Here is a 14,454-nt window from a genome sequence, read left to right as displayed (position 1 = left end):
GATTCCTTTTGTCAAAAGTGGTTTTTAAAATAAGATTGGTTCAACAGAAACAAGAACGAACCACCAACATGAAATTGGGAGATTATCAGAGAATTTTAATGATTTGCCAGAACTCCTGAGTTCATGGGTAACTGAGGACTGTCTATAATTAGTGGCTGCTACAGAAATGCCCATGAGCAGGGGTTGGAGGAGGGGTTCTTTTTTCATTTATCTGAGTTGGTGGAAAAAAAAAATGCTGCCCGGTTATGCTTCAATTAGAAACCCACAACTAGAAGCAATGCATGTCACTAAAACTCTACATATTTTATGGGTGCATTCCTATCAGATTTCCACGTTATGGCGGTTCCTTCAAACGCAGGACTTAGGAATGATTAATCCTTGCCCAATGCCCAGAATGGCTGAGGAATGAGTATGCTATTTAATCTAACCTGCTTACGAGAACTGCCTGATGAACTATCTATAAGTGGCTGAATTTCAGACTATGAAATATTACAAAATGTATTTGGGGTGAATAAACTGACTGCTCCTTTCTGCCCCGCCTGATGTCAGCCACTAATGCCAAACTTCCCAAATTGGAGTCTGTGTGTGCCGGGGCGCCGCGAGGCCACCTGATTTCCCTCGAGGATCAGTGTCCATCAATGGGAGAAGCATCCAGAGATGCCTGTGTGTTAACTGCTCTCTGCACTCGATGGGACTCAGGGGGAGGCTGAACAGCGCTGCTGAGTGCGAAGGAAATACCGATTTATGGAACACCCCTCTGCCGAGGCCTGTGCTAGGTGTCTGCACTTCCCTTGTCCTAGTTAATTTCTTACCTAGTCATCCAACAGTCATGGGAAGAAGAGCGGGGAACAGTCAGTGACTTTTATTATTGTTTTGAGATGCATTTTAACTAAGCCTTCAGAGCCCAGCTCAGCATTTGGATCCCATCCTTCAAGTCGCCGGCTGCAGGTGAGAAAAAAGTGGCAGGAACTTGGTTGGGAAAGCATACCAGCGACGTCCTCGGGCTTGGGAAAAGTGGTTGATGCAGACACAGATGTGCTGACAGGTGATGAATTCTTGCTGATTACTTTAAAAGGGGTGTGTGTGTGTGTGTGTGTGTGTGTGTGCGCGCGCGCGCGCGCGTGTGTGTCTTAGAGCTTATTTTCATTTTCGAACTCGATTAGCCAGGAAATAAGTTTGCTCCTGACACAAATTCCAGCTGCTGTTTGCTCAACAGAATTTTGCCAAGAGATGCCCCTTCTCTGGTATAATGCTTATTTCCTCTTCCCAGCCCACTCACCACGTTCCTCGTTTGCGCTGCTGTTAAGCACTGCCCTCTGAGCTCTTCTCGCCAACACGGGAGGACCCCACTACCTTAACTGGTCAGAAATAAAAGCTCCCAAGGATGTGGAGGAAAGGGAACCCTCGTACACTGCTGGTGCAGTGTAAATTGGTACAGCCACTATGGAAAACAGTCTGGAATTCCTTAAAAAATTAAAAATGAAGATGCCATAAGACCTAGCAGAATCACTTCTGGATAGTTAGCAAAAAAAGCCCTGAAAAACAAAAATACTCATTCAAAAAGATATATGTACCTCTATGTTCACTGCACCATTATTTACAATAGCCAAGATCTTGTAATCTAGTATCCATAGACAGATGATTATTGGATAAAGAAGATATGCTATATGTATGTATATATACATACACACAGAGAGAATGGAATACTAGCCATAAAAATAATGAAATCTTGCCATCTGTGAAAACATGGATGGACCTAGAGTATATTATGCTAAGTGAAATAAGTCAAAGACAAATATCATTATGATTTCACTTATAAGTGAAATCTAAGAAAGCAAAAAAATTAATAAACAAAGCAGAAACAGATCCATAGATACAGAGAACAAGCTGATGGTTGCCAAAAGGGAGAGGGTGAGGGATGGGTGAAAAGAAAAAAATGTTAAAAATTATACAAGACTCTATGCTGAAAACTACATAATATAGTTGACAAAAATTAAAGAGAAAATAAATGGTGGGGGAAAGTTGTGTTTGCAGACTTAAGAACACACAAAAAATGAAAAATTTAATACTCCTAAAATTGATTTACAAATTCAGCATAAACTCATATATATATATATAAGCTCCATGACTCAAATCAGCCTACTGAACCTGTTCTGTTTGTCCTTTGACCCCTCTACTGTTTAATGACACATACGACACAGAAATTATCTGTAGTGAGCTCCAAAGCAATAGACAAATATCGGCTCTTTCTATTTCTATTGTCCTTACTATGGTATTTTACACTCATTCTGTCGAACTGCCTTGAGACTCTCATAAAGACGGTCAAACGCTTATCAGCAGTCTACAAAACTCTTTACAGGACAGAGAAACAAACTGTTCGGTAAAGTACGCACATGAAAGAATCCATTTATTTTCCAGGAAAGTATCCAAACTTGGGCTTTGGCGAAACACTTAAAACTACCTGTGAACAAACACGCATCCTTTTTGTTGACTCTCGAGGGGGCTAAGAGTCTTGCTGTGTGCAGATGCAAGAAGCACTGGCTGGGAATGCCCAGGCCAAGCGGACACCAGCGGCTTGTGTTTACTGTGTATTTAGAAAACAGAATGGCTCCCAAGAAAAGCAGTCCTTGCTTTATGTGACGAGCAACAACTTGTTCCTGCAAAGATGCTGTGGGCAAAACAATACAGCTTCCACGCAGAGGAGCCAGCCTTCCCTTAGAAGCACGGATGGACTGCAGCCACAGCAGATGAGTGCCTCAAATCAATTGTGAAAGACTTCACGGACTTATACGTGAAATCTAAGAAAACAAACCGACAGCTCTGGGTATGCTGACTTTAAAAACGCCTCTCGTTAAACTGACAGCCCAAACGGCAAGAAGGCATTACAGAAGCAGCCCACCTTCACTGCATCTCCCCATCATCCTTTCTCATCTTTGCACCTCTGTTGCTCTTACTTCCTGTCTGGTAATTAAATTCAAGCAGAAAAGGCAGCTTGGGGAGCACCACTCACACAGCCTCTCAGTTCCCAGATTCCTTGCAGCATCCTGGCACATCAAGCACTTCTGCAAGGTTGCCTCACTCTGTTAATGATGGAGAATGGGACAGTCACCCCATCATGGACAAGCTCTAGTGACTCCCCCAGCCAGGCCCAGCAATGTGGTGGAACATTGCCATGAGGCCAGCACAGGCGGCAGAGGGGCCGAGCTCCTGCAGTCACTGCCTCCCCCTTGATCTACGAGGAAGCAAACATCACATCCTCCTGAGTTCACCTGAGATTCCAAGAGAACAGATCTGACAAAATTCTGAAACAGCCAGTCGTCAAAGATGGCCCAAGTCTCTTACTCAATAGAGAACATACATTGTAAGAAATACAATGGCAGGAGTCCATCATCACCTTTTAGTGCATTCCCCAGGATGACAGTGGATTCTTAAAACCCCTAGGCATTTCCTTGCTATTTTACAGAGTGGGGCTTATCATAATTAAGAAATAAGAATCTGTGTTACCCTGCATTTTGTGACCCTTGAAACAAAAGTGATTTCTGGTGCCTTCTTCATTAAATCGCAAACCTAGGATTGTTTGTGAATGTGCTGGCTCCAGATAGATCTATATTTTGGACTTTGGTTGCCAGGAAAATTCCAGATTCCCAAGTCTGGGCTGTTATTCCTTCTTATCTGAGCAAGACTTAAGTTACTGTAGATTTGGAGAGGCAAGAAACACTTTGGCCATCACATTTTCCTATGATTTTGATCTTTGTTTCTCAAGTTTCACCAAAAGTTTAATCAAACCCTCCCCCCAAAAAACAGAAAAATCTCTTTTAAAAAGTCATTTCATCATAGAAACTTTAAAAAGTGACCGTATTAATCGTTCATCTGATTCAGAAACTATGAAAGAGAAATGTGCCAGTAAAAGACTAGAACAAGAAAAAATAAACACAGGAGAAATATGTTTCAAATTTCTACATTAACTACTATGGAAATATTTCTACGGTATTTTCAGACAATGACTGTCATGAAGACACATAGAATGTGAGGGCTATGTGGTGTGTGTATGTGTGTGTGCTTCAATTTTCTGTAGTTAATATGTCATCTTAAAGGGACAATTTATTAACTACTCCTTCAACGGAAAAAAATACTTATCATAGTAATAGCTTGTCTATCTCATAATCTGTGATTATAGTCATAAACTATATAGATAACATTATCCCCAATACAGCCCCACTGCTGGGAAAGCAAACAATGATCAAATGTTTTATTTGTTCAACTGAATTTTAGTCTCCTGCCAACGCAGTAGTAGATGGGGGCACCGTGACCTGACATAATGTGTTTTTATCTTGACTTGAAACTTAACCGAAGTGATAATAATATTATGGTAAAAATGATATCCTGGCAGGTGTAGCAAAAAATTAAAAGTGAGAATTTACTCCAAAAAATTACATCCTGGCAGGTGTAGCAAAAAATTAAAAGTGAGAATTTACTCTCTTTTATAGTCCTGTGCACCACAGATGCACCATCCACAAATGCGCTGTCCACAAAAGCACCGTGAATACAGAGGAATATAAATCAGCAATTAACCTTCTCTTTGGACCTCAGCATGGATTCTTCTCACCTCCCTCCCAAGGCCCTGGCAGCATGAACCTTCTCTCCCTCACCATCACCCATGTATTGTCTGCTTGTCCCTTCAAGAATACCAGCTCCAGGAGAGCTTGGACCTTCAGGATGCCGCTGATAGCCCATTGGAGGGGCAGCCTGGCTCAATAAGCATTTGAATGACTACACTCATTAACTTGGCTTCTGAGAAAAGAAATGGTGTGGATGGCCTGACCCCTTCACAATGCATTCAACCAGCTTCACTTTCTACCACCTACTCCGGGTCTAGTTCAATGTCAAAGGGCATGCCCACGCGGATTCACTTTCATTGGTTAATTGGTTTCTGCATAACTCAAAAAGTCAGCACAATACAAAAACATATATGTGAAGGATTCATTCCTATACCTACTTGCAATTGCTCCATCCCCTTATGCCCACTATAGATATGCATTTGTATTAGCTTCTTCTCTATCCTCCTGGAGTTTCTTTACGCAAATATAAGCAAATTAATCTGCATATTTCTATACCCCCATCTTTCTGACAAAGGGTGGCATACTCTACACACTATTCTTCACCTTGCTTCTTTCACTCGGAATGTACCTGGTCACTGTTCCTTATCAGAACACAGATCTTCGTCATTGTCTGTTAACGATGTCACAGCGTTCCACTGTGCACATCATCCTTCAACCGCTTCCTAATTGTCCACCTGGTGGCTTCTGATGTTATGGTGTTACACACAAAGTTTCCACAATAACTCTGTACAAATGTTATTGCATGACACATGCAGATGTACGTGTAGGAAAAATCCCCCCGAACGGGACTGCTGCACCTGGAATGTTGGTTCACTCTGCTGGATTCTTCTCCAGTAGCATTTTTAAAATTTATTGTTCAGTGCTCCAAAGATGTGGTGGTACCTTACATGGATGAGTGTGGTATAGGTCACCAGAACCTTTTTCTGCTCTTGTCAAGAACAGTGCTAACTTAATTCTTCACTTTCATAAAACACAGACGCTTTAAAATTTAAATCAGCACAGCATCCCTCAATGGTTGTCGGAGTTCAGCTTCCCTAATCTACTTCCACCCACCAATGCTCTAGTCTAGGCTAATAGATTTTTCCTCTAGTAATCTATTAGAGGAAAACAGGCCCTCAAAGAAAGCTTTGACAGCCTAGTTAATATAGGTGGAGTTAAATTTTTGTAAGAGTATTCAGGGATTCTAAATTAGCAGCAAATAGTTTTTCATCACAATATCCAAAATGATATGGAAAGAAATATATAAATGAATATTTTAAAACCTTATTCAATCTAATTAAAGGAACCTCTTTCCCCTGTTCCATGAAACTATTTTTATTCTCAGAGCTTTTGATAATTTGGGACTTTTTTCACAGTAAGAATCTGTAATTACAAAATGATGCCTATGTGCAGAATTAATGAAAAGGTTCTCTTCTTACCCCTTCTAGGGAAGGCATGAAGAAACATACCTTAACACGAGAATCTTAGCTTTCAGGAAATTAACCTCCGGCTTAAAATATTTATTACAGTCAAGAAGCACAAAAGTAATCATGTGCCTTTGTATCAGTGTGGATTTGCTAAGTATAAGCCATACTAGACTAAATCCATTCTTTGATGCATAGTTTTACATAACACCTTCAATTTACTTAAAAACCGTTTGGTATGGCCAATATGTGCTGGTGAATGTCAACTTCAATTCTAGGAACAGTTACCCTCATCAAGAACTTATACTCCATCCACCAAAGACATGCACAAGAATGTTTTCAGCTGCTTTATTCACGATAGCCCCAAACTGGAAACAATCAAACATCCAACCACTGTAAAATGGGTATCTAAATTTCACATAATGGAATACTACACAATAATGCAAAAAAAAAAAAAAAAAGAACAATTGATACACGCGGCAACATGAATGAATCAAGGGAAACGTAAGGATGATTCCACTTATGGAGATTCGCACCAGGCAAAACTAATCTACAGTAATTCTCGAGGCAGAATCATGATTACTTTTGGTAGGGGGTGTTTTGACTGGGAAGGAGTGGCTGGAAATGATCTACATCTTGACCTAGGTGTACCAAAAAATTAAAAGTGAGAACTGACTCCTCATTACATGGGTTATAAAACAGTAAGACTTGTGAACTTTATAAGTAAGTTGTATCTCAACATGCTGAGCTGGTCAGCTCGCTTTCTATCCAAGAAATTCTTACTCCAGAAATGGGAACTAGAAGCACTTCTACTCCCTAGGTCTGAGTAATACTAGCTCCTTTGCTAACTGGCAAGATGAACGTCGGAAATGGTTTTTCCTTGATGAAATTAGAGGTTTGTTAATTAACATGGTAAGTGTTAATAATAGGGTAAAATATCTTAGATACTCCCTATCCTTGAATAGATGGGGTCTAAGAATCCATCCAACAAGGCCCGTAGCCTGTACCTTAGATTCAGTCCCAAAAAAGGTCCAGCCATTCATTTGTAAACATTCTGGCTGCCTGATGCCTATCGAAAGGACAATGGAATCCTGCTTTGGGAAGACTGGCAAATTTGCCTTAAGGGAAGCTTCCGTCCCAAGTGGTGGTCACAGCACCTAAGGGGCACAGAGCTGGGGCTTCAAGTGGCAGGAGAGAACACGTGACCTGGAGTCTGCCTGGTTACTAACACACGTCTCTTTAACACGTGTCTGCTGCTGCATTTGGTCTGAAACGTGCCTTCATGATAATCTGGGAGCGAGGCTGCGGCAGAACAGCTAACCCCTACTCGCCTCCACCTTTTTGGTGGCTCTACCATTCCTGAGCAAAAGAAACTTAAGAGTGTGCGTGACCTACCTGGCTTAGTTCAGCTTTCATCGGGTTTGTAGACTGTGATGACGTGGAAATATGCAGATACACTTGTCACAAAACGACAAGTTCCCTATGATGTCCTAGGGACGAAGTGAAGACTGTCACTGGAGGTGAGGAAAGTTGTGTAGATACATGAGAGACCCGAAGAAGGAAGCTGACCGGCAGGGAGCTCTGCAATGACACCCACAGTTCTTGGAGACATGTGCAGAGATAGAGAAGACATGATAAGCGTGTTTGTAGATGACTCGAAATGAAATTGGATGAAAGACTGAGATTTCCAAAAGGTCTTGACGTGCTGGTTTAGTGAGCGGGATCCAACAAGATTAAATGTACACGGAGGTGCACAAAATTGAACAACTCTCGGCACAAAATAGGCAAGGCTCAATGATAAAATCTGTCATAATGGTTGCATTTAAAACTTTAAGGGTTTTAGGTAACAAATGCAGGTTCAATGTGAGTCACCACATTGACGTGAAGTGAAGTGGAATGTGTTGTAGTCACCAAAACTGTAATGCATATATTTCAATAAAAAGTTTACTTTAAGAAGGTGTAATGCAAACAGATATGTGTACACCTATTTTCACATCAACATTATTCACAACAGCCAAAAGCGGAAGCCCAAATGCCCACGGATGTATGAATGGATTAACAAAATGTGGTACAGTCATACAATGGAATATTATTTAGTTTTTAAAAAGGAAGAAATTCTGACACAGGCTACGATATGGATGAACTTTGAAGACATCATGCTAAGTGAAATAAGCCGGTCACAAAAGAACAAATACTGTATGATTCCGCTTATATGAGGCACCTGGAGTTAGCAAATTTCATGGACAGAAAGTAGAAGGGTGATTACCACAAATGCCAAAAAATACATATGAAATGCAATCTTTTGCTCCACTAATTTGAAGAGAAGCCGCTGTCCTGCTCCACCCTCTGCTCTCGGAACACGCGGAAAGTCAAAGCACAGTCTCTACACTTTGTAAGGGACCGGCAAACGCTGCCCGCCCAGTGCCCCTGGTTGCTGCGTCCCTACTTCTTCAGGGGACCCAGATGGCTCACCCCAGCCCTCTCCCTTGATAACAGGACTACTGGTCACTTGGGAAAAGAGGAGGCTCCCAAAAGAAACACTGCTTCAAGACCCCAGCATCTTTGCTCCAGGTCCTGGGACCCAGGGGGCGGAAGGTCTGTCAGCCAGTGGAGCGACTTCCGGGCACTCCGGGCATGGTCACCCCTTCAGAGGAGCCCAGAATTCCTCTAGGTAATAAATCTTCCAGAAAGTCTTAGCCCTCCATCCCATTTGCACAGTCTCTACACTTTCACACACACACACACACGCACACGCACACGCACACACACACGCACACGCACACACACTCACAACCATCTTCAAGTCTCTGCCCCCTAAATGCAAACAAGTGATTGGTATATTCATTCATTCAACAAATCTTCATAGTCAGGGAAAATATTGAAGATGAATTTTTTTTTAAAGATTTATCTATGCAAGGAGTGCATATCATCTGAACGACGATATTTATGGCATGACACTATCATCAGAATTTATTTCTCTCACCCCTCTAAATAGTCTATGAAGCTAAGACAGAGGGGAGAAGGCCACAAGGCACCCATGATGCTACAGAGTGCCAGGTCCCAAGAGGAAGGTAACTATAAAGGGGAAAGAGCTACCAGGACCCCTGACGTCCCTTTCTCTGTGGTTGCGCCTCCCTGTGCCCCCTCCCTCTTCCCCCACCCCTCCCAGGGCAGGTGCTCCCAGGAGGGCTGGCCAGGAGAACCAGGAGGGCTGCCCCTTCTCCCTCCCTCCCTCCCTGGAAGCCCACCTACTGCTTCGCCCCCCTCCGCTGCCCACCAGGAGAGGGGGCCTGCAGGGGGCCAGCACCGCCTGGCCCAGAGGTTCAGAATTAGGGAGCCCTTTATGGCCATACACCGCAGTCCTCTCGTTTGGCTTTATCACGGATAAATTTAATATTCTGGTGTTCATCTATCTGACCCTTCAGCCTACTTCTCGGCTGGTCCAGAGCTCAGGTGGGAAGGGCCTCATTCTTCACACACATAACAAGGTGGCCTGGAGCAGGTTGGGAAGACTAAGAAGCTTGGAAGGGACCTCACAGGGGCACCTGCTGGATGCCAGAATGTGCCCTGTGGCGCTGGTATACCTAGGCAGTCACAGCAGGACATTCGCATCCCTTTGTTCTGAACAATGGGAGTTTTCTTAGACAGGTAACCTGAGAGATCCAGTATTCAGTCTCCTTGAATAAAACACCAGAGGCTCAACTAACAAAAGAAAATCAAAAGGACTGTCCTCGTTTTCAACTCTAAATGGCAGTATGAACGTTCACAGAGCATAGAAAACGCAAGCCCCAAAGCCTTTTGGGCCTGGATAAACCCAAGCAGCCCCGCCTCAAGGTGGTGGACAGAAAACTTGCATGCTTCCGTGGGCCTGAGCGAGCATTCAGTTAGTTCTGCCTCCTCATTCCTCATATGAGGCAACTGCAGTAACACACAGGAAATTCAGTACAGGACCTGACCACATCTGGGAAACCTGAATATGAACAGGATGTCAGAGGAAGTTATTAATTGTGTTATGATAATGTTATGTATAGGTAATTTTATGTATTATATAGATATATAAGTAAGTTTCTTTCTTTCCTTCCTTCCTATCTTTCTTCCTTCCTTCCTTCTTTCCTCAGAGGGATGGGGGGAGTGGACATCCATACTAAGTATCGTTAGGGGTGGAACGTCAAGGTGTTTTTTAATAAGATATAATTGACATGCAACATTGTGTAAGTTTAAGACGTACCATGTGTTGATTTAATACACTTACATATTGCAATATAATTACCACCACAGCACCAGCTAACACCTCCCTCATGCCACATAATTCTCATTTCTTTTTTGTGATGAGAACATTTAAGATCAAGTCTCCTAGCAACTTGCAAGTAGGCAACACAGTATTACTGACTATAGTCACCACGCAGAACGAACGTGCTATCTCCAGAACACATTCATCTTATTGAAACTTTGTACCCTCTGACTACCATCTCCCCCCCATCCCCCGAGCCCCTGAGAACCATCAATCTCCTGTCTGTTTCTATGCGTTTGGGTTTTTTAGAGTCCACATATAAGTGAGATCACACAGTATTCGTCTTTCTCTGTCTGACTTATCTCACTTAGCGTAACGCCCTCAAGGGTCCATCCATGTTGTCACAAATGGCAGATTTCCTTCTTTCTTGTGGCTGAATGATATTTCATCGTGTATATGTACACACCACATCTTCTTTATCCATTTGTCTGTTGATGGGCACTTAGGTTGTTTCCATATCTTGGCTATTGTGAATAATGCTGCAATAAGATATCTTAAATTTACTTTAAAATACTTTAGCATTTTTTCAAATGGAGTGAGGTGAATGAATGAATGAATGAATGGCCTGACCAAGGTATACACAGCTGTTAGTGGTGGAGCTGCTTAAAAGTCAAGCATCATCCTCCAGTGTTTTATACTCTCAACACCAGAGCAGCTACTCAAGGTGATGCAGCCTTTCAGAGGCCATCTGGGCCCTGCTACCTTTGGACTCTACAAGCTCCAAATGAGTGTGACAAATCAGGCTTTGATGAAAAGAATAAGCTGGTAGATTGGCCTTCTCTGATCCAAAGGACCAAATAAGGGCCCAAAATTCATTTCACATTGGCCTACATGGACACTTGTTCTGAGTTTCTGAAACCTCGGCACATTATAACATTATAACAAGAGAATGTGTGTATAATCCTACAATAACGACCACGAGCTGCTTGCCATGTACCGGGGATCATTCTAGTGTTTTACAAGAATGCTCTCGGTTCATCGCCAGCACATCTCGTGAGATTATTGTCACTATCATATAGATGAGGTAACCAGGCCACCGAGAGGCCTAAGGGACAGAGTCAGCATTTTGGACGACACTGCCACATGTTTTCCTTATGGCCATACTCCATTTCCACATAGTCACCCCCAATATTTTTCACTGGGAGAAATGGTCCAGGCATAATTCTTTCATTGTTCTCTTTAAAAATAGTACAGAAGAACAAAAACAAAAGGTAAAAGAGAATAATTAAATCTGCCCCATAGGCCAAAACAAAATATTTGATGGCGGAAAAATCTTTCACTTCGTGTTTCTCATGGAAAAGTCAAAATCATTGAGATGCTGCTTAACTCTCTCCTCTGAATAAACCTGGTGAAAAAATCTAGGCAGCTCTGCAAATTCTCCTTCTAGAGAACTCTCTGGAGGCTGCCCCCGGGGCAGCAGAGGCCTGAGGCTGCCCGCTCAGCCTCTTATCTTGATGTGATGGAAAGCTGCCGATCTCTCCCTTTAAGGGGTCTGGGCAAGCTTCTGCAGGAAAGTCTTCATTCGCACACGCATGCGCACGTGCGCACACACCCACAGGAAATAAAGGAGGATGTAGCCAACCTTCCAATACCTTTGTCAGTACCGACAATGACTTTGATGATTAAATTACTCCTTTAAAGTTGTACCTTCAATGCTAAAACGAGACACAAAACCAAAAAAAAAAAAAAATCAGATCCACATAAACAATCCTGGAAGAGGCAAAGTGCCTGAGGATGAATTGAGGATAGTGCCTGTTGGAATGTCCCCTAGTCCTGGGTCAGAGTCCCTTCCCTCTGATTAATCCAATTACTCCCGGCAGCAATAAGTTAAGGGTGTCTCATGTAATACTAGAAGACGCCACAGAATTCTCAAAGGAAGTCAAAGTCGGGTTCAGAGTATGTAGCATCTAAAGGCACAGAGGGAGGTGGAGACTAAAAGCCAATTCAACAACTAGAACAACAGCTCCAACTCCAAAGGTTTCAGTGATTGCTGGCAAGGAGGTCACTGTAAAACGTCTATGTCATAAGAAGAGAGAGGTCTTGTATCATGACGATAATTCCTGAGGTTCCTCGCATATTAGCAGACTGAAAGCAGAAGGCAATAAACAGGGCAAAGAAGCCATATTTCCTATTTGCAATAGAAATGAATGGCGGTATCCATAAAAAAACAAGAGTCCCTCACACAGAATATCTTCTTTTTACTAGCTGGAAACTTCTCGTTCCTCCTAAAAATTTATTATTGTTAAAATTAGTATCTGACATTCACCAAATGACGACAGCATGTCTATATCTCTATTGCGACTATATCGTTCATTCACCTCTGGACTGACTTTCGAAACACTGTTACCTTCGTCCCAGAAAACGACAGTCAGGCACAAAGATAAGGAAGGCAATTAAAAGTTCCACGAAAAACAAAAATAAATTAGTGACATAACTTTCTGCAGTTGTCAAGGGCTGGTTTATGACTTTTACATTAAAAAGTGTAGAAACTTTTCCTTTTCTATTCCTGCAGAGAGTGCAAATGTGATGACTGTAACGGTGAAAGACAAGGGACAGGCCCCTGTCTAAAAAACGCGCGCTGACATTACCAGACGATGATACTTTGAATACTCGAAGGAAAGTCTGTCTGCTCTGCAGCCCAGTCGTGTGTTCCTCTTTCTTACCCATGCTTTGGTGCTAGATATGTCACAGTCGGTGACAGCAATGCTAACATGGAAGCCAGCCAAGTAACGAGAGCCTAACACCCAACCTTCCCGCCAAAGAAGCCAAAACAAAAATGGCAGAACCAAAGCTAAATCTAAACAAACTCGAGCCACGCAGTATTTAAACAGCATTTAGTCTCAGAGACCAGGGAAACGGAGGTTTCCATGGTCCTTTTCATGGGTCGCTATATGAGCACAACACGTGGTTCAAGTCTCCGTGAAGACAATTACAGTGTTATATTGTAACTACTAATTTATATGCTTGTCTGTCCTCTCCCCTGCCACTGCAGTGCCCTCAAATTGCAAGCGACATCATTTTTCCATCTGTACATTTGACCAAAGTGTCTGATGCACAGTGGGCAACCGTCATCTCTGTTCTGTAAATACGGAATAAATGTCCTAACCAGACAACCCCTGAGAACACTTGCTGCTCATAAATAACCTTCCCACTCGAGAAAAAAGTTCACTATTGCAGGTTAATCTCTTGGGATCTGTCTTCCAGAGTCCTTAATAAAATAGATCTAAGAGGGGTGTCACTGTTTCCTTCAACTGCTATGAGCTAATATGGAAAAAAGGAGCAAAAGAAAACGTCTCAGAACCTAAGGGGAAGATTAGAAAGAAATAGTGAGGAAGGAGAAGTGGACAGAGTAAAGGAAATGCAGAGATAAGATGGGAAGAAGGCAAAGAAATACGCTGCCTTCTTCAGCTTTGCCTGGACTCGGCCACCACTGCCTCCCCTCCTGGCAGAATTTTGGACAGTCCCAGAAGTATTCATTTCTCACGTGCTTCTCCTAACAAATGAAGAAGCAGGTGTCCACTTTTCCCAAAATACTCAACAGTGGTTGAAAGTTCCTTTTTGATCTTCGCCTTGATAGAAAACAAAACAAATGAAAAACACTCCACGAACAACCTCTCACGACCTAAAAGCGCCGTATCGTTAGATTCGGACGTATGCAAACTCGGACTAACGGTGAAGGTTCAAGGTTAGTGGCGAAACTAAAAACAGTGAATGTCAACGGAAGGGCTCGCCGATCTATCTGAAATAAAACATTAGTAGACTGGAGTTTCGTTTTTGTACAATGTTTAAGAGAAATCAAAGTTTTAAGAGAAGCGCACTGCTAGTAAAAAGAACTTTAATAACTCTTTAAGCCTATGATTTAAGTTTTATTGAGTTTTGGTCCATTATAATTCATTAAGAAGACCTGAAGAACTATTACAGCTGCATTTCAATGCCATCAAAACAATTATTTTATAACTTTAAAACTAAATTGCAAATTTCCATTTTTTTCACCTTTTTTTGTGCAAGAAAATTTCTTTTTGTACTATTTCCAATCTGTTTTACATTCTGGAGATTTTACTGAAACTATGATCCAGTGCTTCTTGGGGGTTATTAGTTCCCATCTTTGAGTAGACTACAGAAAAAAAAGTTTAGACTGAGG

General features: G+C 42.2%; 1 non-coding gene across 1 annotated transcript; it reads right to left on the bottom strand.

Annotated features, from left to right (window-relative positions):
- Positions 1-5,463: 5,463 nt before the first annotated feature.
- Positions 5,464-5,593, bottom strand: LOC112475724. Its single transcript, XR_003044840.1, has one exon. It is a non-coding gene; the product is annotated as a U6atac minor spliceosomal RNA (small nuclear RNA).
- Between the last annotated feature and the right edge of the window lie 8,861 nt (positions 5,594-14,454).

This window comes from Pteropus alecto, unplaced genomic scaffold (genome assembly GCF_000325575.1).
Source record: "Pteropus alecto unplaced genomic scaffold, ASM32557v1 scaffold11, whole genome shotgun sequence".
In the NCBI taxonomy this organism is placed as follows: domain Eukaryota; kingdom Metazoa; phylum Chordata; class Mammalia; order Chiroptera; family Pteropodidae; genus Pteropus; species Pteropus alecto.
This window is presented reverse-complemented; position numbering and strand designations above follow the sequence as displayed.